Consider the following 9,037-nt stretch of genomic DNA (forward strand, 5'->3'; position numbering starts at 1 on the left):
TGATAATCCTGTTTTTCTTGAAAGCGATATTTTACGCTCAGTAATACATGGATCCCAGGAGCCTATGAGTCTTTCATAATGTATCTTGCATGGTCTGAGTTTTTTCTGGAAAACTGTTGTCTGTATTTTCAGATATCATTAAGATTTTCTTCAGCATCTGTATCTGATAGACCAATGGTGTTATCTTATCTTCATGTTATGTTGAAGGCATATGTCCCTATGTATAATTTAGTGCCACAGCAAGCATGTACCGAGCACGGGTTTTTTGCATTTCCTTTCTGCATAGCTGTAGAGGTGCCGAGGAGGAAACTAATTAAATTATAATCGAAATGTGATTTATCTCATACAAAATTTCATTCAAACTTGAAATAGATCTAAACTAAAATTTGTTAAATCACTATAATGTCATATTTTGTAGAGATTTCAATCAATACAATAAACACAAACACAATAATCGATGGAGTCTTTTCAAAATTGAGTGCTTACAAAACTTTTTTTTATAAATCATGTTTATTAATATTTACTGATCGACAAAAGTAGTCTTATTATATCCAAAATAAACATCTAACTCCATTTGGAACTTTGCTCCGATGAATTCGATCAAAAATTGCAATAGATATTACTTTAAACTGATTTCCATATTTTTGCTCTAGTAGAAATCCAATAAAATGGATTGATTTGAAGTCATCTAATTGAATCAATCAATAATCAATCAGTACAACATTATATTGAAAACATATCCCATGGGCTGTTTTAATTTTATCACATTGCCATGGATACCTATTGATTTATTTCGATTTTGACTTGTCACGATATGATTGAAATACTGACGAAAATATTAATGAAATTATAGAATCAAACATATCAAAAAATACAGTTTATAGTAAAAAATTTGTAGGGAAAGTATTTATGAACTTTTAGAATGATAGAAAGTGTCATTTAGATGGAATTCGGACGGCGAAAGAATTGACATTGATTTTAAAGAATTAGGCAGTGATGATGATACAGAGTTCAAAACCATGTGAAACCTAACAGGTAAGCTGTTACAATAAAAATATTCTAAATAAATGACCTATTCAAAAATGTTGTTTTTCAAGAAGGACGTTTTGCCCGCCATTCTATACGATGAAAACTGCAATCAAATCCCTGAAGAAGAAAACAAAGTTCGATAGCATCAAGCTCTGTATAAATAACGAAAATGAAAGATTTATGGAATTAAATATACTATCACATAGCAGCAGTACAATTAGTTTGACTAGATGAGGAAGCTGCTGCTTGCTTGACTGGCTTTTTTGTATGGAATAAAAAACGATGGTTCTGTTACAAATCGAGTTGAGTATATGTATTCAGCAAGACTTATCAAAGTGGTTCAAGAATGTGTGCTGGAATAAAATTTTTAATAGAAAATGAGGACAACAACGTTTGTCATGCCAGATTATTTCAAAAATTGATGCCAAAAAGGGGGCCAAATATTAAAATCAAGAGATTAATCCTACGAATAAATCGTCTCTGGAATTTCAAAAATGATCACTAGTATGAAAATATGCCCATTGTAAGAAGTACTATTCAAAATTGGACAAAATCGTATGCCGAAGCAATTGGTTTGAATACCAAGGAGAAAAAATTACTAATGACTTCACTAAATCCACAGCTGTTAACCGATTGGTCGAAAATGGTGTACAAAAACAAGAGCTTGTAAAAATTACGGGTCACAACAATGCAAACTGAATAAACACCCTACTTGAATGTTGACGAAGAACATCATAATCAAGTTAATAGCAGTATGCATATTGGAAATACATCTTTCTCAGTTATAGAAAATAACACGTCTGGATCTTCACTTAACTTTTCTAATTATTCTTTTTGTAATTATACCTTTAAATGAATTGTTTTTGCTCTGTAATTTTTTCCATAATTAGCAAAAAAATTCCTATCCGAATAACCCTCGAACATTGATAAATCCTGATAAAACGTCGTGTTACTTTGTCAGGTCAGAAAATTTTTAGATATTTCCCGTAACTCTTGAAACAGCAACTTATAAGAGTTCTGAAGAGTAGCTTCGGCTAATGTCTGTCTAAAGTGAATATTTTTAACAAAATAAAAATAAAGATGTCCATCAGAAATTTAAGTAACAGATTTAACTACTTGATTGAAGTAATTAAAGGTAAAATCTAAATTGCTTTTTCTATCTTTCATTAATCTTTTATACAAAATAAAGACGTTTAACATACTCACAAGATTTTTACAGGAAGAACAGTTAGTGAATATGGAATTAAGTTTAAAAGGTCTTGCGAGTTTAACGGTCTCTAATTTTTAAAGGAAACGACACAGACTAGACCCCTCGGGTCTATAAAATAAAAATTTTATAAGTATGGCGTTTGAAGACAAACATTTAATGATTACGTTGATAGTAATGTTGTAAGAATGTAATATTCAAAATATTTAATTGGCAACTTAAGTTTTGCATAAATTTCATATTTCTGAATCTATATTTGATATTTGGTTCGTATATCTCATTAAAATCAACCAATAATGAGATGAGTAAGTTAGGTTGAATGTTTTTCAATTGAGATTAGAGAATAGTAAATTTGGAAAGATAGCAATTTGCTCTTTCAAGTAAAATTAGATGAACTAGGGAAGCCAAAGAATAATAGAAATGTGAAATTAATCTTTGTTTTAGTAGTTATATTATCTACCTCTTTCTGAATCAATACACCTTGTATGTTGAGATTGCATCATATATATATATATATATATATATATATATATATATATATACAGGGTGATTCATTAAGAATGTCCAATCTCTGAACTGTAGATTCTAGACCTCAAAATATGATGATTGTGCTCAACATGCCGTATGCAAATATTGCTAGTTTCCGAGATACGGAGTGTTCACAGTTTAAATTTAAATTTTGATTTTCGCTATAATTTTTTGTTTTCACAATTTCTCTTTGAAAATTGGCAATATTACGTTTTTTTGGCATGAGGAATCATAATTTGCACTCTAATTTAACATTGCTAATAGAGGGCGCTAGTTACACTTGTTTGTGTTTATTAAATCAAAATGAACTTTTTTTCGGCTAAACTTACAACTAAAATGATAAAATAATATTAAAAAACGTTAAATTCTACAAAAAAAAAAGTTACTCTTCTTTGATTCCTGTAACTAAATCGGTTATCGGTTATTGCTTCTAAAATGTTCAATAAATTTTCATTTCTTCATAAAAAAATTTTATTATTCCTTAAATATGTAGCAATAACAAATTTGTAAACAAAAATAAGAAACTTCAAAGCAAATCCTGCTCAAAATGCCCACCATTTACTTCAATACACTTTATGATCCGCTTTCGTAAAGATATCTTAATATCAAAACCATATTCGTGAATTAAGCCGTTGTTCAATTTTTCAAATTTTTTCAAATAAAATAATTTACAGTCTTAAAACGAACTTCGATATAGAAGAATTTCAATTTCAAAAAATATAAAAAAATAGGAAGATGGTAGATACCTTCGAAGTCTATATTTTGAAATTATCTCGAGCTACACGTTGTATAGGAGTATTGTTTATCTCCATCACCAAAAACATGTAAATATGTATTTTATATGGAATACTGAATGCTCATATTTTTTTAGAGCTTGTGAAATAATGTTTTTTAGCAATCAAACAATAAAGTTGCTCTTTTTAATGTAGATTCCGAGCTTTCTAATACTCATGTATTCATTGTCGGGGACTGAAACTATGATCAAAGTACATATTTTTATCATGTAATTATAAATGTGTGAATCTGTTGTCAACAGAGGTAGTTCAAATGGCACAGATCAATTTTGTTTTAGATCGATACTTCCATTCTAGAGAAAAATAATTTTCAATTTCACATAGTTCATATATTTATATGGTTAATTTCGAATAGTATATTATACTCTCAATTATTGTTGATTAGCTTATTAACAATGAAAAATAAGACATTTTGATTAAAATAAAAAAAAACAGAGTTCAACTAAACAGAACATAATGTAAACACACACACAAACTACATGAATACAAAACACGGTCCTATCGGTCCCATCTCCATCAACCGAACTTCATTAGTCTACCGGAACCGGAAACAGGCTATAGCTACACAAGCGTTAATTTTCTTTTACGCTTCCGACCCATCCTAGATCGGTGGCCAACTTATCCACATCATGAATCCTCTCCCGCGCTGAACTATTACTTGTTGCAATCAAATGAAAAAAAGCAATTTGTGCTTAACGATCCGATCAAAAAAAAATAAACATATCTTTGGCAAAACATCAAGAATGTACGGGGAATTTATTTGCATATTATGATCAAGGATTACATCTACATATATCAGATCAGAGAATAACTATTAATGGAAATGGTGAATTTATTCGTGGGGTCTATATTTGCAGGTAGACATAGGAAAACCAAATAATTCGATTTACTCCAAATGATTGATTATCTCTACGAGGTGTCAACAAAATGAAGGTATACTGTGAGATATATTTCTAATAAAACGTATTCGCATTCAAGGTCAGACAACTGATAATGTGGCTGTTAACTTTACAATGATGTCTCCTTCGGAAACTTCAGTTCCCGGTTTTAAAAAGCATTTTTTATGTATCGCACATATTCTAAACTTACTTTTAGACAAACTAAAAAAAAGGGCCAATGAACTTAATAGTAAAGTTGAGAGAGACGCTACCAATGCGATGAGCAAATTATTTTCTGTATTCAAGCTGCAAGATGTAAAATACGGAAAGACTATAACAAAACTAATTGGATATATTCTGAATCCTCTATATAAATTCGAAGAATTTTCCACTTTTTTATGAAGAAAGCTTCTACAATCAGAGGTAGTTAAAAAACTGGAGAAATATGAAATTAGCTACTTTAATAAATCACAGAATTATATATACAATCCAATTCAAGAACCAACACTTAACACTGAGTCTTGAAAAAGAAGATAATGGATTTGATTTAAATATCACTTACCTACATAAAAAAAGGTATATTATAAATAATGGTAAGTCAAAATCTAGGAAGTATGAAATTGAAAAGTGTTTAAAAAATGATCCTAGGACAGACAATTCTGAGAATATACTTGATTGGTGGAGGAAGCACGAAAATATTTAGCATTCATTGTTGAAAATTGGCAAGGATTTTCTCCCTAAAAGCCTATTTTCAAAAGCAGCTTTAACAATAAGAAAGCTAAAAATTTGACTAGTCGTTGACTACATAAGAAGTCTTATGAGTATTAATTCATGGCTCTTGAAATTCCGGTCTAGTTTGGAATTTTAGTTTCAATAAGATTATCATCTATTATTTTGAATTTACATTTTTGTGAATAAATCTAACAAGAAATGTATTCATCAAATATACTTTTCACAAATAAATACGTTTTAGCGTTTTCATTCTTAATCAAGATAATTCAAGATTTTTAGTTTTCTAGACAAGAAATCTTGATATTCATATAGAATTTCTTACCCTGTCCTGAAATCTAAAATTATATGTTCACCTGACTAGAAACTATATTTTCCAACAATCTCATTTATAAAAGAAAATCAGTTAGTACAGAAAATCGTACTGTGAAAAAGGGCACATTTAGTTATGTCGCATTGCTTTTGTTAGAATTTCATTAAACTTCTCTATATAAATCAAGTATTAATTATAGATATATCCGATGTCTATTAAATAATTAATCTTTAGTGAATATATAACCTATGATATATGTAGATGAATTCCTTAATTTTTTTTTTTTCATTTTCCGTTTTTCAAACTAAACGGTCCTAACGTTATATTCAAAGACCCTTTCTGAAGAATGACCGCTTTGTCCGTACCTCGAAACCATCAACGAGTAAAATCAATCATTAGAGCCCCAAAAAATCTACCGGCGATCCAAAATGTTGATTGATAATTGAAGTATAAAAAATTACTGTAATTATGCTAGTGACACATTCGAAATTTGACAAATCAAGTAGAGTTACTGAGGAGACAGATAAAGAACTGTCATTGATCACCTGCTGGTTGACTAATGGTAAATTGTCAAGAGGTTCTGTCTATGAATTTGAGTGACTTGTGGGAAAGGTAACCTGTTATTAATATGATTCGAGTAGGTGGTACATGGTTTCTTAACGTTTCTTTGGCAGAAACAGATCTGATTTGTGTGTAGTTTTAATATTATGTATTTGTATGTTTTGGTCGCGTCAGATGAAATGTATTAATATTCAAATCAAACATCTAAACACTTTATTTATGGTAATTTGATTCACGACTAGAATATAGTGACAATATTATTTTAAATACGGGGTTATTTGAAACGCGTAACTTAACTCTCTTAACACCAGTGGCGGATTTACCGATTTGTCTCCAGTAGACTATTTATCTTTTGCCGCCTCTACTGTCCTCTGTAATTTGATGCTTTTGTTTGAGAACTAAAGTTTCGTCTAAGATTTTGATCATTTTCACGGCAAAAAATTGTGAAAGGACATTAATTTAGGCATATTTTACAAATCATTCGGCAATTGTTCATTTAGAGAAGTTAAAGCGTAATACTATATTTCAATTTTTATTAAATTACTTCTACTTCTGTTAAAATTTCAAAACTTTATGTGAACAATATTGTTTATTAGTTTTGCTAATTGCTAATTGAAATTTTTGGCTAAATTGGCCGCCCCTTGAAATCTGCCGCAGTAGGCTACAGCCTACTCAGCTTGCTGGTAAATTCACGGCTGATTAACACTATCATTCGAATAAATTAGGATCGATAAACCTGAAAATTGAATATCATATTAAATATTGAAATCAGTAACGTAGTTCCTGTTGATATGTTTTTACATGTGCTGAAACAAAATTTTCTATTTTCCGTACACATATATAAACCTAGGTCAAAAGATTTTGCCCATCCAATACGATAGAATATGATATTTATATTTTAAAGAACTTATATAGATAAGAATATAGTAAGAATGTTCTGTAACTCTGTAATTTTAACATATTTAAATTGTTAATTCATCCATGTTACTCTCCCTTTTGCTTGTAATAATTCGGTGCACAATTTTGGCATTCTCTGTGGAAATATCGACAAAGAATCGTCATCTTTTAGTTTCTGGATAGGTTTAATCAAAATTTTTGTTAAACAAAGAGGATCTTGATTCACTTCACATACTTTTACCATATGTAGAGTGTTTGAAAATATGCATTCTCCCAATACTACCTTACAGATTGTTTAGGGAGTTGGTTTGGCTTTCCAGCCACTTTCCATGAGCTATAATCTTAAGGTGATTTGTCAGAATATCGAGCACTTCTTTTGAAGTTTTTCTCTAGTAAGACTCCATCTGATTCCTTAGTTATTCTTTCAGTTCATTATTGATGTAGCATCTAATGAGGCCACAGTAGGATTCTGGCCCTAAGTATGGAGCTATTTTGGCACGACTATCTTTTTCCTCATTGTCTAATACCCATTTTAGGATTACTTTGTGTCCAGCTCTACCACGCTTGGTTGGACGTGTATTCTTCAGCTTTCGGGCTTTCATGAGGCTAATAAAAAGCAAATTTTATAAATTTCTAGTCTTTCAATGGAAATGAATAGGTACAACATAATCTAATTGTTTAATACAACTACATCATCACTGTCACTTTGTATTATCTTTATGAAAAGAATCAATTGGTTTTCAATTTTGAATCTTTAAACAAAAATCGCATTGGGGCGTTATTTTCGATAAATAATGATTGTAGTGTGTTGATTGTAAATGTCAGATAATAATACATTGTTTCAATTGTACTAATTGAAAATAACAAGTATCTCTGAAAAGTATTAAAATCAAATTTGGTGCGCTGACCGTTTGACGTTCCATAATATTCAAAAATATCACAGATCAGAGATTTCCTGATCTTCGAATTCTCAGTAATCCAACATTTGGGTAAGTTTTTGAATATTTGCGAGAAAATGGCATTTTCCCTAGTGTAAAAGCAGAACAACAAGTAGGTGTAGTGTAGAATGATGAAATGATTCTATGACTATGATACTGTACAGGACACTATTCACAGATGAAGCTAACAAGAGACGGATTAAATAATTCCTATGATTCACATGTATAGGCAGAGGAAAACCTCCGTGCCCTTCGAGAATGTCGTTTCTAGTTAAGTCTTTCGATTAACGTATGGAGTGGTGTCATATATAACAAATTAGTAGGTCCTCACTTTTTCGATGGCTTTTTAATAGATCAGACCTATATGAAATTTCTATGGAATATTTTGTCCGATTTTCTTGCTATCGCAAACATTGTTATCCGAGGGACGTATTTTTATCATGAAAAGGCAGCCATGTCCACTTTTTACTGACAGTGAGACAACATCTAAATAATGTATATGGTAACAGGTGAATAGAACGTGAAGGTCAAATGTCATAGCCTTCAAGATTCCCTGATTTCAATCACGTTGATTATCATATTAGGGGACGATTGTAGTGACTAGTTTACAGAGAATATTATTAGGCGACAGCAATTGATGATAGAATTATACTTTTTTGTAATATTATTAGAAACAATCCCCACAGTATCCGTTATTCAAGTCAATCAATTCGACAGCTAAAATGTGTAGAGGCTGCTGGGCTCCATTTCGAGAATCTATTTTATATTATTTTTATTTTTTTGAAACTATTGTATTTTTTCAGCTATTATTTATGCGTTATAACTACATAATTTTAGTTACTGATTTAAAATTGTTGTTTTTTATTGTTATTAGTTACTATTTTTTCTTCTTAGGTGTTAGTCGTTATTGTAATTTAATAGTTTATCGTTTTAGTGAAAATTTATAAGAGAGATATATCAGAATGTAAATACTAACAAGCAATAGATACCTAAAACTATAGAATGTATGCAAAATACACCACCTTAGAAATACCTCAGGTAAAAGTATTCATTCGTTTATAAAAATCCGGTAACTCATCTGAAGTAAAAAATTCAGCATTTCTATATTTTTGTTGATGAACTTAAAATATATTGAATAAGGTCATGACGTCAGTAAAATGCTG

General features: G+C 30.2%; 1 long non-coding RNA gene across 1 annotated transcript; it reads left to right on the plus strand.

The window, feature by feature from the left end:
• The first annotated feature begins 808 nt into the window (after positions 1-808).
• LOC130892804 (uncharacterized) lies at positions 809-1,886 on the plus strand. The gene is made up of 2 exons (XR_009059111.1): positions 809-1,035; positions 1,098-1,886. It is a non-coding gene; the product is annotated as an uncharacterized LOC130892804 (long non-coding RNA).
• The last annotated feature ends 7,151 nt before the right edge of the window (positions 1,887-9,037 follow it).

The sequence above is a fragment of the Diorhabda carinulata genome, chromosome 4 (assembly GCF_026250575.1).
Source record: "Diorhabda carinulata isolate Delta chromosome 4, icDioCari1.1, whole genome shotgun sequence".
NCBI classification, from domain to species: Eukaryota; Metazoa; Arthropoda; class Insecta; order Coleoptera; family Chrysomelidae; genus Diorhabda; species Diorhabda carinulata.